Source organism: Pelmatolapia mariae, linkage group LG1, assembly GCF_036321145.2.
Source record: "Pelmatolapia mariae isolate MD_Pm_ZW linkage group LG1, Pm_UMD_F_2, whole genome shotgun sequence".
NCBI classification, from domain to species: domain Eukaryota; kingdom Metazoa; phylum Chordata; class Actinopteri; order Cichliformes; family Cichlidae; genus Pelmatolapia; species Pelmatolapia mariae.
In genome coordinates, this window is record NC_086227.1 from 15,135,173 (window position 1) to 15,155,000 (window position 19,828).

At 42.4% G+C, this 19,828-nt stretch overlaps 1 protein-coding gene across 13 annotated transcripts in view; it reads left to right on the forward strand.

Annotated features, from left to right (window-relative positions):
• The first annotated feature begins 3,524 nt into the window (after positions 1-3,524).
• The window catches only part of baz2ba (bromodomain adjacent to zinc finger domain, 2Ba), a 68,068-nt gene continuing 51,764 nt past the window's right edge, over positions 3,525-19,828 (forward strand). For all 13 annotated transcript variants that reach the window (XM_063473641.1, XM_063473650.1, XM_063473685.1 and 10 more), the window contains exons 1-2: positions 3,525-3,753; positions 17,200-17,242. The gene's annotated coding sequence lies outside the window, so the exon portion shown is untranslated. The remainder of the gene's footprint in view (positions 3,754-17,199; positions 17,243-19,828) is intronic.

Genomic DNA, 19,828 nt, shown 5'->3' on the forward strand with positions numbered 1-19,828 from the left:
GTTTTTATTTGATTCAAGGTCATTTGGCTTTGCTCAGGTTGGGGTGACATTTGCTTGTGATCTCATTCTTCATGGAGAGATGCATCACCGTGGGGCTGAGAGTTGTTTCTCCACTTTTCCTGGCACAAATGACTCCTCATTCCCAGAAAAGGAACATGCTATCTCTCTCTCTCTCTATCCTCTCTTTCTCTCTCTATCGGTCACACACTGACAACATGTGCACACAGACTGCATCTCCTCAGTGAATGACAGTGTGAATGTACCTCATCAACGAATGAGTCACTCTACTACTCTGCTATTATGATGATTTCTCCCTTCTGTGTATTACATCATGCAACAGAGGGTTCTGCTCAGTTACATTCGCCACAATAAACACTCTCTGAGTGCACTCATTTAGACTGTGTGGGGATTTCAGTCAACCTTGCATGGAAAACATTTATTTGATCTTCCAAATCACTTTTTGGGTAAGTTTTGTGTACAAGTAAAAGCACGGAATTTCCTTAAGCTGACACCGGGATGGATGAGAACACCTGTAACATCCTTTTCTGTAGGTGTCTCTGGCACTGAAGGTCATGCATTGATGAATGTGGATTCCCATATACCGTAAGCTCTATAGTGAGGCTTTCAGAATATCCGTGATAAACCTTTATTGGTAAGAGATAGCAATCAATAACAGCGCTCACGTGGCGTAACTGCTGAATTTTTATGCCAGCCAGGGAATATGAGTGTTACTTGAGGTGCACACACAGATATTCTACATATAGCAGCCAAAAATTGGTCCCTTGTGCTTTAATCGCACAGGCAGTTCAAATCATTGACTTTTCAAATCATTACATCTCACACAGCATTGTGCTCAAGACCACTGATGTATTGAAAGGATGCTACAAAGAGAGGATCCTGCACGGATGGGAAGAGTAATTACTGTCCGGTTGCAGGGTTCTTACATTAATCCAAAACAAAAGATTAAATTAAACTCAACTGTTATAGCAGTGCAAGATAATCGGAGGCAGGGAGGAACAATAGCGCTCGATTCACTTCATACAGCAGAACATTGTCTTAATTTAATTTATTGGGTGTTTATTTAATACTTATTATGTAGGACACAACAATAAGTGAGGACTAATTCAATTGCATAAAAAGACATCCTTAGGCCACTTTTCTTGTGTGTGAACACTATTTTAAGCTCCATTTATGGTGTTCAAATTAAACATCTCAGAGTTGCTGGAAGCTTCTCGTGTTAATGGAATCCCACATAGCGGATTGTGTGGGGAAGAGAGCAGATGAATCTGTATTCCCTGAATGTGTCTGGGCGAAAATCAATAAATGCAAGCACAGCTCCTCGCTTGTGATGGCTGTCCCTGTCTTTGCATGCTGGACTAATAGAAAAATAATAATTAAATTTAAATCACCAGATTAATTTGTTTTCCATCAGTCTCAGGAGAGATCCTTTTTTTTTCCTGTTTCTTTAGTGGCTCATTATACTTTCTAATCAAGACAAAAAAAAGTCCCTCTTTTAGACAGACATGCTGTCTCCCTTCCCCCTTCTCTTCCCTGTGGTGTGCTTTCTCGCATTGCAGTCATTGTGCTGGCACTTATTATGTTACAAATGACCGAGGTACGGCAGGCATTCTCAGTGTGCATGCAAAGAGGGCCCACCCTTCTATGCTACTAGCGCCTTCTCCTAATGACGATGCTCAGAGTGCCCCCCCACTCACCCACCCACCACCACCACACACGCCCCCCCCACCCCCCACCCCACCATTCCCGCCCCCATGTGCTCTCTTTAATGAAGATTCTCCAATGCAATTAAAAATCCTTGCTTCTTGCTGCTACTGTATGACAAACACAGCCACTGTCATTCCTCATGGCCTGTCATTCCTGCTACAGGAGGCGGAGGAGATGGAGAAATACACCAGGGTGCCAGTGGCTAGAGAGACAGATAGAGAGGATTGTGAGAGTGTGTTTGTGTGTGTGTTTGAAGAAGAGCCCCCCCCCCCCCCCCCCCCCCCCCCAATCTCAACAGGTAATGGAAAGGGGCAGAGAGAAAAAAAATCAATGACCAAAGAACATGGAGAGCACGCTTATGAAATGGCTTTAACTGCACACCACAAGCTGAATAAGGGGTTCTGTGTCCATCCTCCAAAAACTCGAGTGAATGCCTTATCGGATCTTCCACCTAAACACCACCTCACCTTTCTTTTTTCTTTCTTTTAATATTACACCTAAAAATGACTGACTTCTGAGTAACATCTTTGCAATTCTTGCAATAGCATCAAAAACACTGGGGTGACACTTTTAGACGCTGTGACATAAGAACAGAGAGGAGAGAGACGGAGGGGGTGGGGGAGAGAGGAAGAAAGAGAGAGAGAAAGAGAGAGAGAGAGGAATCAGGATACATTTATGGTCATTTATAATGTTTATGAAGCATTAATATGAATGTGCCCGTAAACCAATACTCCATCACTCTGCTAACAATGAGTTCATTGTTTGTGTGTGATTTATGAGGTGTCTATAAACTAACAGTGAACAGTTTGTTAATCCACTATAATACCTGTTAAAATGGATACAACCAGTGGTGATGTGACACGCAGCAAGAGAGACAGACCCACGCACACACATACACACACCAGTCAGCTCTGCTGTGACCCATCCTCATCCTCATCAGGGTGGGGCACATAAGAACAGTTGCCCACTCCATCTGCAAAAAAAAAAAAAATCCCCACCACCACCCCACCCCCTTGTTGTTTTCCAGTTGAATGAAATAATCTTCCCCCGTCTGGAAACCCAGTCTGGGTCAGAGGGCCTACGTTCAGCCTGTTGCTTATTGTGTGTTTAGAAGAGGATGTAAAGCATACAATTAGGCACAGATGGCTGTCTTTGCCAGGCAATGTATTGATCCAAACCCGATGAAGGGCTGCCCCGTTTTCTGGTTTTGTTTCACAAATGCCTCCCCTAAGTTGGAGCCTTTATGTAACTGGCTTGTATTTGCTTGATCATGTAACATCTTGTGGGGGCTTAAAGAGAGACAGACAGATAGATCATCTGTAACTATGTTGAACACTGCCTAATCAAGCAAAAACACCCTTTATCATTAGGTTTGGCGATATTCTAAAAGTGCCTACAACTTAATCATCTTTCACCTTTCAAAATAAATCCACAAATAAGACAAAATGAGAGGATTTAGGCAACTTTTCTTTTAAAAAAAAATCATAAAATTTAAGCTATAATCCAAGTTATAGTAATTAATTAAAATGGTTAAGGATGTATAAAAGTTATTTTATTTTATTTTTTAAAAAAGGTTTGTTTATTTCTTACACCATCAGCGGATAAGGCGCTAACAACATCATAAATAAAGTTCCCGCTACATCCCTGTCAGTGCCGTGGACCTAATGACAATGTCGCATTTAAAGTAATAACGGTCAATTACTGTATCCTTCCTTTACTACGGCCGCTGCACAAATAATAAGTTTTCTTTGTGTGGCAGTAGTGAGCTGACGTCAGGTCGGTTCCTTGAAGTGGAGCTGAATAAACCTTGAGAAGAGTCTCCTTCAATCTGCTGTTAGTAACTAACACACACACTCACACACCGAGACTCAATTACTGCCCAATTCCCTTCTTTATCATTCGTCCCCGACCTCTTTCATAACCAAAACCGACCAAGGAAAAAAAGAGGCGAGAAGAAGACCGAGCCGAAGTGTTAGTTGAACTAAAAAACCACGCTGGAAATAAGTAAAGTGTCGAAACTAAAAAAAGGTAAGTGTTTTATTTTCACTGACGCTGTTTTCGCCCCGTCACAGAACAGGCGATGAGCTGCGTACGGAGAGAGCTCGCTTGGCTTCGTTTCTAGTTTCTTGGCTTTTTTCAGCTCGTGTAAACTGCTTTATACATACTTTCCTGTTTTCTCGTTGCGGTGTAATTCATTCAGTCCGTGTGTCCCGTACACGTTAGCGGTACGTTTGGTTAAAGTTTTTTCTCCTTTTTATGAAAAAAACGAAGTGTTTTTTTCCTCCTCTCCTTCTTCGGAGTGTTGACCTGATAGTGGGAATCGTCTTTTGTGTCCCTCTTTTCCCTTTTCTCTCTCGCACCGTTCACTCCGGCGGTCGCAATTTGATAACGAAATTAAACTTTTTCGAAAGCTTCGTGGTTTTGTTTGTGTTGTTCTTTTTTCTTTTAATTTATCAACCGTGAAAATGTACAGTTGTTGGCTGTTTTGGCTGCCTATTCTGTGTAGTGGATGTTGTAACCTAAAGGGGGGGGGCAACTACGAGGCACTGGACTGCCGTTGGTCCTCGCTAGTCCGTCCGTTAAAAATCCATCCAGTTTAACAGTCCCCCGACGCGAAAATAAAACAATTAGGCGACAAATACATAAATATCCCCCTTCAGTTTGGATTAACTTGGACGTATAATATTAATTTCTCTTTGCACAGCGGTTCAGAGTTTGAGCTTTTTTTCCCTGTCGTGTCGCTAGTCGTATTGCTGGCCAGCCTGCTGGGGAGCTGTTATCGCGGTCGCTTCCTCAAACCGAGAGGCGTGCAGGCAAGCTAGCAGCCGCTTGGCCGAGTTGTTGAAATTTATCCCTTTGTGTATATTACAATATCCTCCATTTTTTCTGCCCCTTCCAAAACAACAAGCCTCTCGCCATCTTGGTTATTTTAAATTCGTCCACCGCCCCCCCCCCACACCAAAGCACCCCTACCCCCCTCTCTCTCTCTCTCACACACACACATACAAACATCCAGGCTACTTTAAAAGGAAATGGACGTTTTTTTTCTCAAGTTTTACCAAAGTTGTAGACTTGGTAGAGGGGGAAAAAACGAGACGGGGGAGCGCGTCCCGTGTGTGTTCTTTTATTTTCCTTTTTGAAAGGAAATTAAGGTGGTTGATAGAGTCGCAGACGATCATTTTAAGGCAGTTTTACTTCGATGTTTGGTGCTTTAAAAAAGCAAATACAAAGTGACGTGTGGTTACATGTCAGGATTCTCTTGTTTTGAGACGCAAGTGGAGAGGCTGGTGTTTTGTGCCAGGCGTCGTTAAACAGGCGCATTTGTGATGTTTTAAGATAATACTGTTGATAAATGTGAGATCGGCGTTTACTCGGTGCTGCCCAATGTTTGTCTTTGCAGCTAAACATGAATGAATGAATGAAGGAAGGAGGGGGGAAGGAAGAAAGAAAGGAAGGAAGGAATGATATAAGGGCAAATTACTTGGAATGATATTAAGGGAAGATTATTTTTAAAAAAATATAATTTTCATTGGATTTTAATTGGATTTCAGTATAAAAAAGTGATTAGGTATGATTAGACTCACAAAAGTTATATAAATAATATTATGTTTTAAAAAAACAGGTCCTTCCTTCTTCCTTCAGCTGTTGTGGTTTAGCTGAATAGATCTGTGAGCGATAAGTTTGCTAGATTGACAGGTTTAAGACGTGCACACTGGCACACATGCACCTCTCGCCTTCCTTTGGATTATCTCTTAGCTGAGCCATGATACTTGCTTGCAACAGTTTAGACTGAAGACTTTTAACAGACTGGAAAATGGTGACCTTATTTATTTTCTGTCATCCATCTCACACAAAAAAGGTGTCCCTGGCCCTTACAGTTACAACTTGATCTCACTTTTCTTCCCCATGTCCTGTAAAGCAGTTTGAGAAAAAGGAGGGTGTTTAGGGTTGGAGGGTGTAGTGGAAGGAGGGGGACAAAGAAAACAAACTGAACAAATGCTTTGAAATGGAAAATCAGATCATTTCACCTCCCACCTCTTTTGTTTGCCCGTTTATTGCTGCAAAAGCTGGAGTGCAGAGGAGCAGATGTTTAGCCAAACATGAAGGCGCGGTGCCTCTGTCCTTATGGGGATGGCTCTCCCTCCTCTCACTGCTGATGCATCGACATGACAGCTGCTTGATTTCATGGAGCTGCTAAGAAGCCATTAGTGGTATCAGTGAATTGAAACGGAACAGTGTCTCCCAGTTTTCTATCACAACTCTCTATTGTTGGTATCTTTTTTTTTGGTGCGGATTTGTTTGAATATATGTGTGAGTGTTTGTGCTCCCGTGTGTGTGTGTGTGTGCGCAAATGCTGCAGCTGAACATACAAACCGACAAGAAGTGGTAATATATTTGTGCAGCGTGTTTTCTCATAATTTGAGAGAGACTGAGCAAGAGCAAAAGTGAAAAAAGGGGAACAAATCTGTCAGAGTTTGTTTGCCATGTTGGTTTGAAATGAAAGCACACTGTGCTACCTCAAGCACACTCAAATCAGAGATGTCTCTCCTTGCCAGGCCAAGGGGAAGAAAAAAAAAAGTCAACTCGCGGCTGGAGTTTTATTCTTTCTCTGCTTCTCCCTCTCAAATTGGAACTGTTGTTTTTGAAGAGATAAAGGAGGACTTCTGCTTGACTTGAACATTCAGGAATTAAGGATAGACATAGTTAAGCCCTATTTGCATGTCTACCAAAGTCACAGCAAACGGTTGCTATTGACTAAGCTGATTAGGTGAAATTAGGTTCACGAGCTCTATGTCTGGGGGTGCTGAATCTGACAGAACTTGGACAGCTTTTGAGAAGACAATCCCATGTGCACACAAGGCTGAATTCTCTATAATCCCTTGCTATTGAATATGGGGGCTATCTATTTTTTTTTCTTTTTTGAAGGAAAGCCATCCTTGTGTTCTTTTACAGATGAAATGAAGTGCGATTTATTAGGTGTGCATGATAGGAATGATCAAGTCATTGGTATGAGGCAGCTCTTGCTTAAAACTTTAATATGAGATGAAAAATACGTCCACTCTATTAGGGATGCTTCCATATATCGGCTGAACACTGAGCCAATCACAGCCTCGTTGACAGATATGGGCCTATCAGCAAATGAGATGACATTTACCAATGGCAGTGGCTGGTGTTTATCTGTTGGGTCACATCAGTGTCATGCTGGTTAATTGGACAAATAGTTCAGCAAAGAGGGAGAAATAAAAACAAAATAACAACAAAAACGCGCACGCATAAACCAGGGTTTTCCTCGGTTACAGACTGTCATTTAAGTCTGACTGGTGTGAATACAGTAAAGGCAAAGGAACAAAAATCAAACACGACTATGAGATATGTTGATAATTTAAATGGTGCATTATTACAACGGGCAATAATATGAATGGGTTATTATTCATATCATGTATGCTTTTAGATTTTAGTTTAACAGCTTTCCTCCCAAATATGCTGAGCACTAACCTGTTTTGAATGAGAAAAGCTAACACACTATTTTGTTTGTGTTCCTAAAAACTTCTGTGATGAGTGAGTAGAGCTTAGATCTTGTTGTTTAACATGCATTTTGTGTGATTAGAGTAGAATTAACTTTATCGCCATGGTGGGAAGCACTGGTACAAAGCGAATGAAATGCAGTGATAATTCAACCAGATGTGCAAAAACATAGTATTATGTGCAGAATGTACAAGTGTATAAAATGAAAGTCCTACAACATGGGTGATGTTATAACTTACAGCATGTACAGTTTCTTAGTGTGTATATCAGGAGTGTATCGTGCAGCTTATGTCAGCTTAGGTTCACACCTTGTATATTTGAATATGCCTCCACATTCGTCCCATGTGACCACTTGTGATCAGGTCTCACTTTAACACTGGACACGTACAGGGACTGAAATGTGTTGCCGTCTCTAATGTACTTCCCTTGAATAATGTGCTGGAAATTAATAGAATAAGAAATGCTATACAGTCTAGCTCGATGATGTCTCTAATCTTCCGCTTTCCGACTGGCTGATTGACTCTTTGGCCCAATTGGAAATCAAAGTGTTTTCAATCTAAGAGAATCTATTTTGCCTGATATTGTTGGCGCCTGCTGTTGCACATTTTAATTGGTGCCCAAATGAATACCTGCTTCTGCTTACACCGAGGACATCAGTTAAATAGCTGGTCCTTCAGTGTGACCTAAGGTGCTCTTTTCCTGTGCGGCTCAGACCTTTACTTAGAGCAGTGCACTTGGTATTGGATCACTAAAAACATCTAGTAATGCCAGGCGTGAATAGGGTTTTAGTTGCAGATTTTGATTTTAGCCTCAAATTCTTTTTACTTGATGTCACTATCACTGGCGATTAACAAAGTAAATCCTTTAATGCAAAATATGAAAAGTGTCCCTGTCCCCTTGGCTGATTGTGTCATCCCAGAGCCTCGTTCACGTATGAAGTATTTTGCTCCTTGCACGTTGGAAAGGATGGTTGGTTGTAGGTGATGGCTCGGGGTTGAAGCTTATCCCAGATGTCATAGAATGAAAGGCAGGGTACACCTTGGACAGGTCGGCGGTCTGTCGCAGGTCTAACACAGAATTTACCTCCCCGTTATACGTCAGTCAGCTGTTTCACTTGTAGTCGCTTGTAACGCTTGCCTCAAACTTGAGATAAGTTTAACTCAGGGCCCGCCCACTTTGCATCGCTAACGGTCTCTGAATTTCATTGACATTTCATGTTGCCACATCTCTGCCAGTCTCTTCCTGTTTGTACAGCGCTTTAGAAAAGTGGCGTTATGCTTTAGATCAAGACTTAAAATGAATCAAGCAGTGTTTTTTAGGGGTAACGCGGATCCTGACGATAAAAGAAAAAAGAAAAAAAAGGGTTATTTGTAATTCTAGTGACTATTTCAATATTGTGCATTCGGTTACTGCGTCTCCCCTCACTGATTACATGATTTTACTCTGGGCTACTAGACCGTGCTTTGTAGTTTCTGTGTGACAAGATATGACAAAGTGGCTGATTTATGCATTCTTTAACCACAACAGCAGGAGGCTGAACTGATAATGAAAGACAAAAATAAACTTTCACATTACCATACACATGTACATTACTGAAATATTTACTAAGCTCTGTCTGAAGTGCTTCAGTCAGCCTAAATGTTTCAATGCATTGATGTCAGTAAGTTATATTTAGTCAGAGATTAATAAGATCTGCAAACAATCTATTGATAATAATGGCCATCTGGGAGCCCTGTCAAATCTCTGCATGTTAGCGCTGACACAGAGCTGTGAAATTTAAAGAGGAAGTAGAGATCTGCTCTGTGTTAACCAGATCCTTCAAGAACTAATGCAAGACACACTCCCAGTCGTCGGTCAGTCTTTTACTTGTGAATGTGCATGCACAAGCAAAAAAATAAAATAATGACAAATGAAATAATGCACCAAGAAACTGAGGACTTTAACAGATGTTTTTGAAGTAGACATTAATCCTGGAAAGACTAATGGTCCTTTGAGAAGAAGCAGCATTTTAGCAAAAGCCTTAAAAGCTTCCATGCATTAGATTAACAATGCGTCATATTGTTACAGATCAAATTGAAGCTTCTATGTCCTCGTCTCGGTCTAGTGCTGTGAGCCGTGTGTTAGAGGCCTATGCAGGCAGATCACTTATTGATACGTGTCCACATGGCCTCGCAGGTTAATGTCCTCTCAGCTGGGAAGTTGGTGAGCTCTCAGTTGATCTACCTAACCTTATGTTACCTTGCTATTTTGGTAACACTGCCTGTTCTCTAAATGTCCTGATAGTCATCAGGATCCACAAATAATTGTCTAAAGTGCATGCTTGGTGACAGCAGCTTTTAAAGTGAGCCTCTTCTAATATTGTGCCTGTGCTTTTGCTGAGTTATCTGCATCCATCTGTACAGTGAGAAATGCAGCTACGTTTAAAAAAAACAGACTAATGAGATTGGGCATATGCCTTTCTGTTGTAGAAGCAAGTAAACAATCTCGACTCTTAATTAAGACTAAACAAATCAACACCCATTTTATTTTCTCTACATTTCTGTGTGGATTACATATGGTGGATTAATTACCGAACAATAAGCAGTGTAAAGTGCAAGTGGGTCACCCGGCGTTGACTTTCAGGAGACAGAAGACAGAGCGGCCAAATTTGGGAGGGAAAGGCGATAAGCTGCTTCTTTGCCGTTCGTCCCCTGGGCCTCTATTTATCATTCAATGTGAGAATTTCCTTGATGAAAGTCAAGGTTGTTTGTGCATGCTCTGTCTCGTTGGGATGCCTGTTTTTCCACCAGCAAGGTGAAAAGGTTGATTTTCCCCCTCCAAAGAGATGCCTTGTTTGGGAAGTCCAGGCTAGTTTCTTTTAATGAAGTCTCTAAAGGTCCTGATGATTTTTCCACTTCATGGCTGTTTTTGTTTTATACATTAGTGAGGACACGAAAAATACAGATGTACTTCGTGTGTATCTCCGTGCCACACAGCGGCGAGCATGCAAGTCCTCATAATTGTGTGTCTGTGCTGCATGTGCTAAAGACGTAGCAAAGAAGGTTATCACTTTATGTGAGCTGAAAGCATCCATTTAAGGTGGCCTTTATAAAAAGCAAGAGTGGCAAGAAAGATGGCAGCATAATGAAAGCATTTATTTTCTTGAAAAGAAATCACATCAGTGTTTCTTGGCTTTGTGAAATAGATACATTCAGAGTCTCTTAACATTAGCCGAAGGAGGCTGGATTGGATTTTTCTGTCATTTTTCTCCCACCTTGTCCTCCCTGTCTCGGTTACCAACATTTTCTTGCAGCAGGGACTTGATTATGGAATTGGCATTGAGGTCTGGAAAACCTGCTATTTAGTCTGATGTTTTCCACACCTTGACATCTTCAGCAGGGGGCCTATACTTACACATTTCTCTTGCATTCTCCCATGCTGGCTGTGCTTGAATGGGGAAGGATACTGGGAATGGGAAAAGAAATGGGAAGGATGTTTCGGATGTCGGAATGGGAATGATATTGGTTTCTCTATTGGTGTGCCTCCTGGGTCAGTGGGGTTTTTGATGATACTATAGAATAGCTTGTTGCAGGCAGGGGAGCTGTGAGCTTCGGTGGGTGTTAAGGCGCATGTACACACAGGCACACGCACACACACTTGCTGTCACAACACAGGCATTTATGTATAGGGACAGCACACACACACACTAACGTGTACACACAAATGCATGAGATTGCGCCTCGACAGCCCCCCATTTATTGATCTTCTTCAGCATTTAAAATCTGGTCACTGCTGCCACAAAGGCTTTTTATTTTAGCTGCGCTGGCAATGCGTGCTTGAAGCTAAGCCAGAATTTAAAATATTTAACTCCTACACAAACGCCATGAGAAATGACAAGGAGAGAGGAAAAACAAATAGGAAAGCAGTTTGGAGCTGCGCAGTAGCTATATGTGCATTTGTTGAGAACCGTGTTTTATGTAAAACACGCTGATAGGATCACCTCGCACTGAGTCGGCTGTGTAAGCGCTATAGTTTGGAGTAAAAATGTGCGCATACAGCACCTTTTCCTTCATAAAGTTTTTATGAATTGAGGGGGCTATCCTGTGTTTTTCTTCAGAAAAAAAAAGTTGTAGAGAAGAAATGATCATCGACTCTGAATGTAACTTAACTCAGAACTGAACTGCAAGGCCTTACAGTGTTTGTAGTGCAAGCTGAAAATGCTGGCAGTCATTGGATTAGTCATTACTGGACCTGGAACAAGCGGCTGTTTTTAGCATTTTAAGGTTAAAAAGGGATACTCGTGAGCAGAGAGGCAACTCACCAATGGCTAATCTTCGAAAGCCCTTTAGCATGCATTCTTATAGCCCTGTTCTTTTCTTAAGGACAGCGTGTTTCTCTTTCTCTCGTCTCACTGCACACGACACCAGGTATTAAAGGCAATAATTTCCCCCTTTTCTTCTTCTTAGGAAATTGTCAGTGTTCAGTTAGTCCCAGGTGGCATAGAGGAAATGATCTGACTAGCTGCGTTCACACTACATTTTGAAATAATTTGTCTTGAAAAGGTCAAAGCACATATCAGTGATTTCGAAATGCTCTTACATTGTACTGAAAATTTATGTTGCATTAACATTACAAATCACAAAGGTTTCCTCATCCGGTTTAACCTGCTGCTGCTGTTTTTTTGGTTTGTTTTTTTCTTTCTTGTCCAGCTACGAAAGCCTAGCCCTGCTCAGTCTGTGGCATTGTCCCGCTTTCTTTTTCTCTGTGTCTCTGTCTGTCCTTCCCTCTCTCTGCCTCTCTCCCGCTCTTTGCTTGTGCGCTCTCTTTCTGAACGATGACACTGAGAGACAGCTGTAACGTGAGACGCCTCTCGATCCTGGCAGGGGCTTCGAAAAGCTGAGGCAGAAGGGAGGGAGAGGGCCTTTATCTGAGACTGGGGGCGCTGACCTCCCTCATTCCCCTTCTTTTTCTCTCCTCCTTTTCTCTCCCCGTCTCTGCGTCTGCTGGCATACTCCATCCTCCCCCCACCAACAGAAGCCGAGACTGCACTAAAAAAAAAGCGTAATGAGAAAACATTTTCTGCCCATAGCAAAAAACAAAAAAAAACCTGATGAATGAAATGATGTGTGTTGTTCCTGTTTACACCATTTAAAGCTGTGTGTTGCTTTTTAAATTGCTAGCATCCCTCCATCTTTAGTCCACACTGGATGAAACTTAAATTGTGTTGTCAAGTGTTTACAGAATGTATGGAGTAATATTTGAGTGACTTATGTTTGTGATCTGTGTGTGGACTCGTTTTGTGCGTGTGTTTGTGTGTTTGTGTGTGTGCACGTGTGTGTGTGCGTGTGCGTAGATGGAAACATCCACACATCCCTTGGACTCTAGGCTATGGCTGCTAAATCCTCTGTGAGAGCTCCCGTGTGTAATCCAAACATTTAGAGCTAATTTAAGCATGCAGGCAGGAGCAGCATCCTTTAGGAAACAACAGCTCTCTCTCTTTCTCTCTTCATCCACCACTGTGTGTGTGTGTGTGTGTGTGTGTGTGTGTGTGTGTGTGTGTGTGTGTGTGTGTGTGTGTGTGCGTGCCGCGCAGGTGTTTGTGTGCGAGTGTCTTGTTGTCGCTGGAGGGAAATGAAAGCACTCAATCACTCACCTGTCAGAGTACTTCAAAATCTGTCCGTAACACACAAGTACACACAACCACACACAGCCACACATGCATGCATGGACAAACATGAACACACATGTGCATACACACTTACCCCTGAGGGTTTGACAGCACTGGCCCTTTATTGACTCCCTTGATCAAGGAGACAGCAGATCCATTTAATAGAAGCTCCACACACACACACGAGCGCACGCACTCACACACGGGCACGGAAATCAAAGTGGATTCACATCTGCTCTCCACACAGCTCCACTGTATCCTTTTCCTCTTGTACAGAACAGAGCTGGTAGTCATTTAAAACTGCGGCTTTATCGGCTGTTGAATTAAATTTTAAAAGCCACTACTAATAGACGTCATAATGTTTTTCCATTGCCGGTTTCCCTTGTCATAGTTGCATTGCTGTTGCAGAGAAACAGCTCTGATTTGCCTCTTTGCAGTATCTTGTGTTACAGCATGGAGTGCGAACGCAAGCCCAGTCTGGGTTATAGGCATGTTCTGTTGGCCCTGGCCTCTGTACTCCCCCAGTTGGCCATGTTTTGTGCTGAGTGTTTTGGAAGGCCAGTTAGCCAAGAGGGTGCTGGGAGGAGATGTGACAGCTGTGTTGGTCACGGCTACTCTGACCTTCACACGTCATCCTGATGGATCATCAAGGCTGTGGCGATACGCTAAACCTGTTGTGTAGGCCTGCGCTACCATGAGCATCCACCAGCATTCAGCTGCTTGCATTTTTGGTATCAAAGTGCAACTGAAGTCAGTAATGACAGGCTAACTATATATATATCCGAATGAGACTTATCCTGCAAAGAAAAGCAGGAAATGGAGGTGTATTGCTTAATGCGGCGAAGAGAAAAGTTATCATGGCAACACAAAAACATGCGTACATACATAGTACTAAAAGGGCGAAGCATACAATCAAGACTGGAATTACACACGCACATACATATATATATGTATATTCTAGCTCACACAAATGGATTGCACTAATGTTCAGAGCTTTTCATTGGTCTCAAAGGGCTTTACTCCAGTGTGTGGTGTAACCCGTTCCCTCGAGATGGCACTTGCTCCATCAAGTCAAGGAAGAAACCATTTAGGGGAATGATAAACACACACGTATATTCACACATACACGCAGCACTGGGAGGCTGGAGGGATTTGAATTGCACTTAGGCAAACGTTTCTCACACAAGTTCTTTATTCCTCGTCTCGTTCCATCTTTCCCCTGAACGTACACTTACTCACATACAAAAGTACTTGCGCAGAGATTCCATTTTGTCAGCTTTCAGCCCCAGATCATGTAACGATAAAAGATGCTGCCCTGCAGTTAAACACTGCCAGTAAATCACAGGGCAAAGAAAGCTGGGAGAAGCACTTATTTTTAAGCAGCATGAGAGACCATACTCAGGGAGGGAGGGGGGGCAGATAGGGTAAGACAGAGAGAGAGAGAGAGGGAGAGAGGAAGAGAGAGCTTCTTTGTGCACTGTGTACTGGCATTGTGTGTGATGAAGAGATGAATCACTGCTATTTAGGGATTGGTTTCCTGCAACTGATTGTGTGACGACTCGGTGGCGGACAGACTGTCAAGACTTGCCTGTTTTGTTCTGGGGGCTTCAGGAAAATGTCTGCGGCCAAGTCTCACTAACTCACTCCCACAGGGCCCGGTGTGCCAGAGATCAGCAGAGACAACAGAGACAAACACCTCGCCAGTGTCGCTCGTCTAACAATGCATCAAATATTAAAAAGCAGGGGATTTTAGGCCAATCTCAATATGTATATTTTCAGAGTACACTTGTTTTCCGTGCTCAAATACCAGCAGAGCTTGTTCATAAATGAAGGCTCACGTGACTTTTTCTTTCTTTCTTTCTTTCTTTCTTTCTTTCTTTCTTTCTTTCTTTCTTTATTTCTTTCTTTCTTTCTTTCTTTCCTTTTGACCCCTCTATTTAACCCTGTGCGGATGCCTGAGAGCGGTTGTATGAATCTTAAAGTAAAGTCAACATCTGTTTGGCTGAGGCAACAGGGGTAGATTAGAGTAACCAAACAAGACAATTCAGGGAGACATCATAGCAGTTAGGTTGTACGCTGTCCATGTGCAAGCATGCCTGGAGTTTAAATGCTGGTAATTATTACTTTGGAGATAGTTCTTTGTGTGTGTATGTGTGTTTGGTTTTATTTGCCTTCACGTTAATTAGATGGAAATGACTAAGCAATGATGGCTATTATTAAATTGACATTCGGATTGTTACTCAAAAAGTAATACATTCACCGGCATAACTTAGGGCACCGATTTTGTTGGATCACTTGGATATAGGCATTCAAATATCTCGGTGTTACTCAGAAAGCACGGCTATGTGAATTCTGTCACACTAAATTAATGCTGAGGTGAACCTTCTTGCATTCGTGATGATTTGTATTTGTTCAACTGTAAATAGCGCTTTGAAGTTTTCACATCATGTTTCACTCAAACTTGTAGTTGATTAATGTTTTGGTTGGCACTGACTTGGGCTTCAGCTGTTTTGTACTTTTTCTGCCTTCTTTCTTTTTGTCTTTCTGTTGTAGTAAAATACATCTAAAGGGCTTGGGCAAGCAGTTTTATTTATGTCATATTGGACTTTATGAAGATTTTAATGTATATTTATTACACCCTTTCAATATTTTATATGCCAAATTAACTATTAGCTAATTGAAAAAGATGAATCCATAATTAATTAATTGTTTGCTGCAGACTTAATACAATGCCCTGACATAATTTATGAGGACATAGCAGCGGAACAAGGCTGCAGTCACAGGAAAAGAGTGTTTTGTAATGTTTGATGTAAAACTGGTAAGATCCTACCGTAAAATGAGGTTAATAGACTAACAGCCTGATTCTCAGTGAGGCAAATGATGGCAGACAGCACTGGCTTTCTTATCCAGTGTAATTCACCTGCCTCGTGGCTGGCAAATCATTTTCTGTGGTGAAGTCCTGTGAGCAGAGATCCTTTAATCATCCACTAATAGGCCTTTATGAAAAAAGCTGAAGATGAATTCAGCCTACCTGGCTCTCTGTTATCATTATCACTGCGATGAGTTATCAAAGTATTTGTGTGTGCCTGTAGTTTGTGATGGTGTGTGTGTGTGTGTGTGTGTTTGTGTAAGAGCACAGATAATGAGGGGAACCATTACAGTTCGATCAGTTCGGTTATTACCAACACAGTCAGTCTAGGTGATTTCTGTTCAGTGATACATTGAGTTGTAATGACAGACTTGTGTTGCATTGTGTACCACAGACTTTGGAAACACTTGAAGGCATCTGGAGAGACAAAATGACTTACTTACTTGTAACATACTCCCTTTCTTTTTACCATTTGAGCAAGTGACGTTAACAGAAAAGACGGGAACTCTGTAGGAAAAAGGATAGCTTTAACTATTATTGTAATATCTGACCACATCCGTGCCGCTGAGGCATCCACCAGACTTGATTCAGTTGCTGTTGACCAGATGGATGTGTTTACTGACAACAAAACCTTGTTAGATAGCTACCCACACATGCTGTAACACTGCTTGTGTGTTGCCGTGTCTGGAAATGTCTGCTTCCCTGAGTCTGTGTGCATGTGTACGGGGAGCCGTGACATTTGTAGGTACTGCATTCTGATCCCACCTAACCTTGCTGACACCAGTTATAACTCGTAATCGAAAGCTGTCCTTCAGCTGTTCTTTTTATTCAACACGAGGTTATATCAGCGTAAATGAAAGTTGTAAAAACTGCACTGTAGTGTGATATACAAAGCAGGGTGTTGTCTGTTATGGTGAGCTGCTCAGATTAAGCCCGGGCTGTAAGTGCACAGGAGGGCCTTAGAGACAATGCATGAGAGATGGGCGTGAGAACGCTGGTAAGGCTTGGTTCTCTGCAAGAACTGTCTTGTGTTTAGGGAAAATATCCTCACACTTGAAGCTCCAATGTCTAGATTCAGTTCTAACAAACAGGTTTTGCAAGAAAGGGCTCAGGGAGAAAGAGACTTTTTGTGGGTGTGAATATCTTTCTGTTTGTGTGTGTGTGTAGCCACAGCTGTGTTTCAGACGTCACTGTATTTTTTTCCTTTGATGTGTCTGGAAAACCACAAATACTAAGCTGTGTAACTGTAACTTTGAAGTGCAAGTAGTTTTTAGGGCCTCCGCCAGCTTTCAGGTCGTGAAATGAAAGAAGAAAAAAAAGCTTCATAGTACTGCATCAAAACTGCCCGTTTTGAGAATGCTGCTCTTCTTATGAGTCAGATTGTTGTATTCGGCCCGAACCACAGTGATCTCTTGTTTCTGCTTTTCCCCAGGTGTTACAGCAGTGATGTCAAAGAGCTGAAGACACCTGTAACAGTAAGTGCATCTCTAAAATCTCTCACGGTATGCCCAAAATGCATGTGTTACAAAATAGTTGATGCGTGACTTTTGAAAATATACATTGTCACACACTTCTGCTTTTACAGTGGTTTTTAAAAAATTATTTCTTTTTTTTATGGCACACCAGAACAAACTTGCAGACTCCTCCAGTTTCAGGCCTAATTTGATTTTCATTCATTCAGTGAAAGAGGATGTTTTTTTTCTTCTCCCCCAATTAAATTTAACAAGAGCCCCTTGAAAAGCAGTTGTTATGATTACATTACAAATTCGGGGTTCATTCAGTGAATCAAGCAATTAATTAGATTTCTCCCATTCTAATCAGAATATTTGTATGAAACGTACGCGCCTAATAAACATCCTTTGAGTTTGCTATCTCTTCAGACCCAACACTGAATGTAAATGGGTGTTAACTGTGCCCGACAGTGCTTCTGGGTTAGGATCTTGGATTGGGTTTAGTTGTTTGTGTGTCTTTCTGCGTGTAGCATTAATCTTCTCCTTTTTGAGACCCTTTCTTTCTTCCCTCTCTGTTTTCTCGCTGTGTCTGTGTGTGAGAGCAAGCTGTACTCAGGGGCGCGGCTGCGTCCTCAAGGCTTCACTTCACACACACCAAGTGGTGTGCCAGTTTATTGTTCCACACACACAGACAATGACTTGCACTTTCTCTCCTGCCTGACTTGATGGCCTTGTGCCTGTGAGTGTGTCACCAGATCAAATTGGATCTTTTAAAAGAAGGTTTTTGCTGAATGCAGAGCTCAGTGAAATACTTGTTTCGCCCGTGACTGTCTTTTTAGCCTTGTGCGTTAGCAGACCCGATTCTATCAGGTCTAACCATTACTGCTTCATCTCTGGCTGTGAATGATACATTATATCCCCTGCAGGTTGGTGCGGGCTGCTTGTATCATTTGTGATAAGTATTGATGAGTCCTCTCTTGGGGAATCAATTTCTAGGGGTGGGTAGTGGTGGTGGGGTGTGTGTGTGTGTGTGTGTGTTTTGAAGGGGGTGGGGGGCGGGGGGGTGGGGGGTGGGGAGTAGCCTTCTAGCTCAACCCCCACAGCTGGCTGCTCCTAACTGGTGTCTTGGCTGCCTGACTCTTCCTGCAGCCCCATAGAGAACAAGCACAGCAGAGCACAGGGGAAAGATGGAGCTCATCCAAACAGCTATGGTGTAATTAGCTGACATTTGTTGCTTGGAAGACAAGAGAAGGAAAAAGGAAAGAGCTGCTCAACTCAAACACCCAAAGGAATATGCAAATGTTGAGGGTGAGAGAAAATGAAAGAAAGACAGAGAAATGTGTCTAATGGCACAGAGATATAATTATATTACATTCACGTACGCATGTGGGTGTGTAATTGTGTGTGTTATGAACCCATTGAACTTTATGTGAGTATTTATGTCAGTGTTTTGCCACTGCAAGGCATGAACCACTGGTCTACGGAAAGGACTACAAAATATGTTAGGATAAGAATGAGGCTTTCTCTGCTAAGAGACGATACCCTCGTCTGCTGTGTAGCGCTGTTATTTTTTAGAGCATGTCTTAAAGTATTCAACTACATCAGCTAGGCATCACACAAGTGAGATGCACAGTACCCGCGCGAAGCAGCCATCCACAAACGGGCTGATTCTCCGGTTCCAGGAAGGTTGTGCGTGTGCATGTGTGCGCTCGCATGTCTGTTTGTGTGCGCGTGTTTAAGCGAGAGCGCCGTACTGCATGTAAACTATCTGTACTTAAGCCAAGGTGCTGTGCGAAGGAGCAGCAATGCTTACGCAGCCCCATCTGCTTGATCCAAGCTTGAAATGCAATGCTTTTTAATGACAAAATACTGAGTGGCTGGGAGGTGTGCAGAAAAAGGAGGCGTGTGTGTGTGTATGTGTGTGTGAGTCAGTTAGTGTGTGTGTTATGTGAGTGTGAAATAGAGAGGAATAAAGGGAGAGGGAGAAGGAGAGAGAAAAACATCTCGAAGGTCAGGAGCAGCGGGCGGCCGTAGGGGAGAGACACGTGAGACAGAGATAGTCTTGCGTCAGCCCCACAGCAGTCCGTTCTTTATGTGTGTGTGTGTGTGTGTGTGTGTGTGTGTGTGTGTGTGTGTGTGTGTGTGTGTGTGTCCTGTGGGGCCAGCATTTCCATCCGCATCCCACCGTGTGTTACAACAGAGTAGCATGCCAGTGTTTCTATTCTGAGTGTCTCTGAATAGATCTGAAAAGATAGATAGATAGATAGATAGATAGATAGATAGATAGAAGGACAAATTACTGCTTGGAATTACTTCGAAGCAGTCAGTCACTGAGCTATAGATAATTTTTTACATGACTCTTGTGGCAGTGGAAGGGGAAATTACACCTTCTAGCCTGAGGGGAAAGAATTTGTGTGTCTCGTTGCCTGTCACAAAACCTGAATAGGGTTTCATCAATCCTAGCAACTACTATCATTTTTCAGCTCTTATTCATGAGCCCTCTTTGTTTCTCACAGTGTCTTTTTTCCTAGTGCCCTTTAAACTGGTGCTCTGTTAGATTGGGGAAGTGTTAGAGATAACTCCTAAACATTTAGTACTTTGTACTTGCCT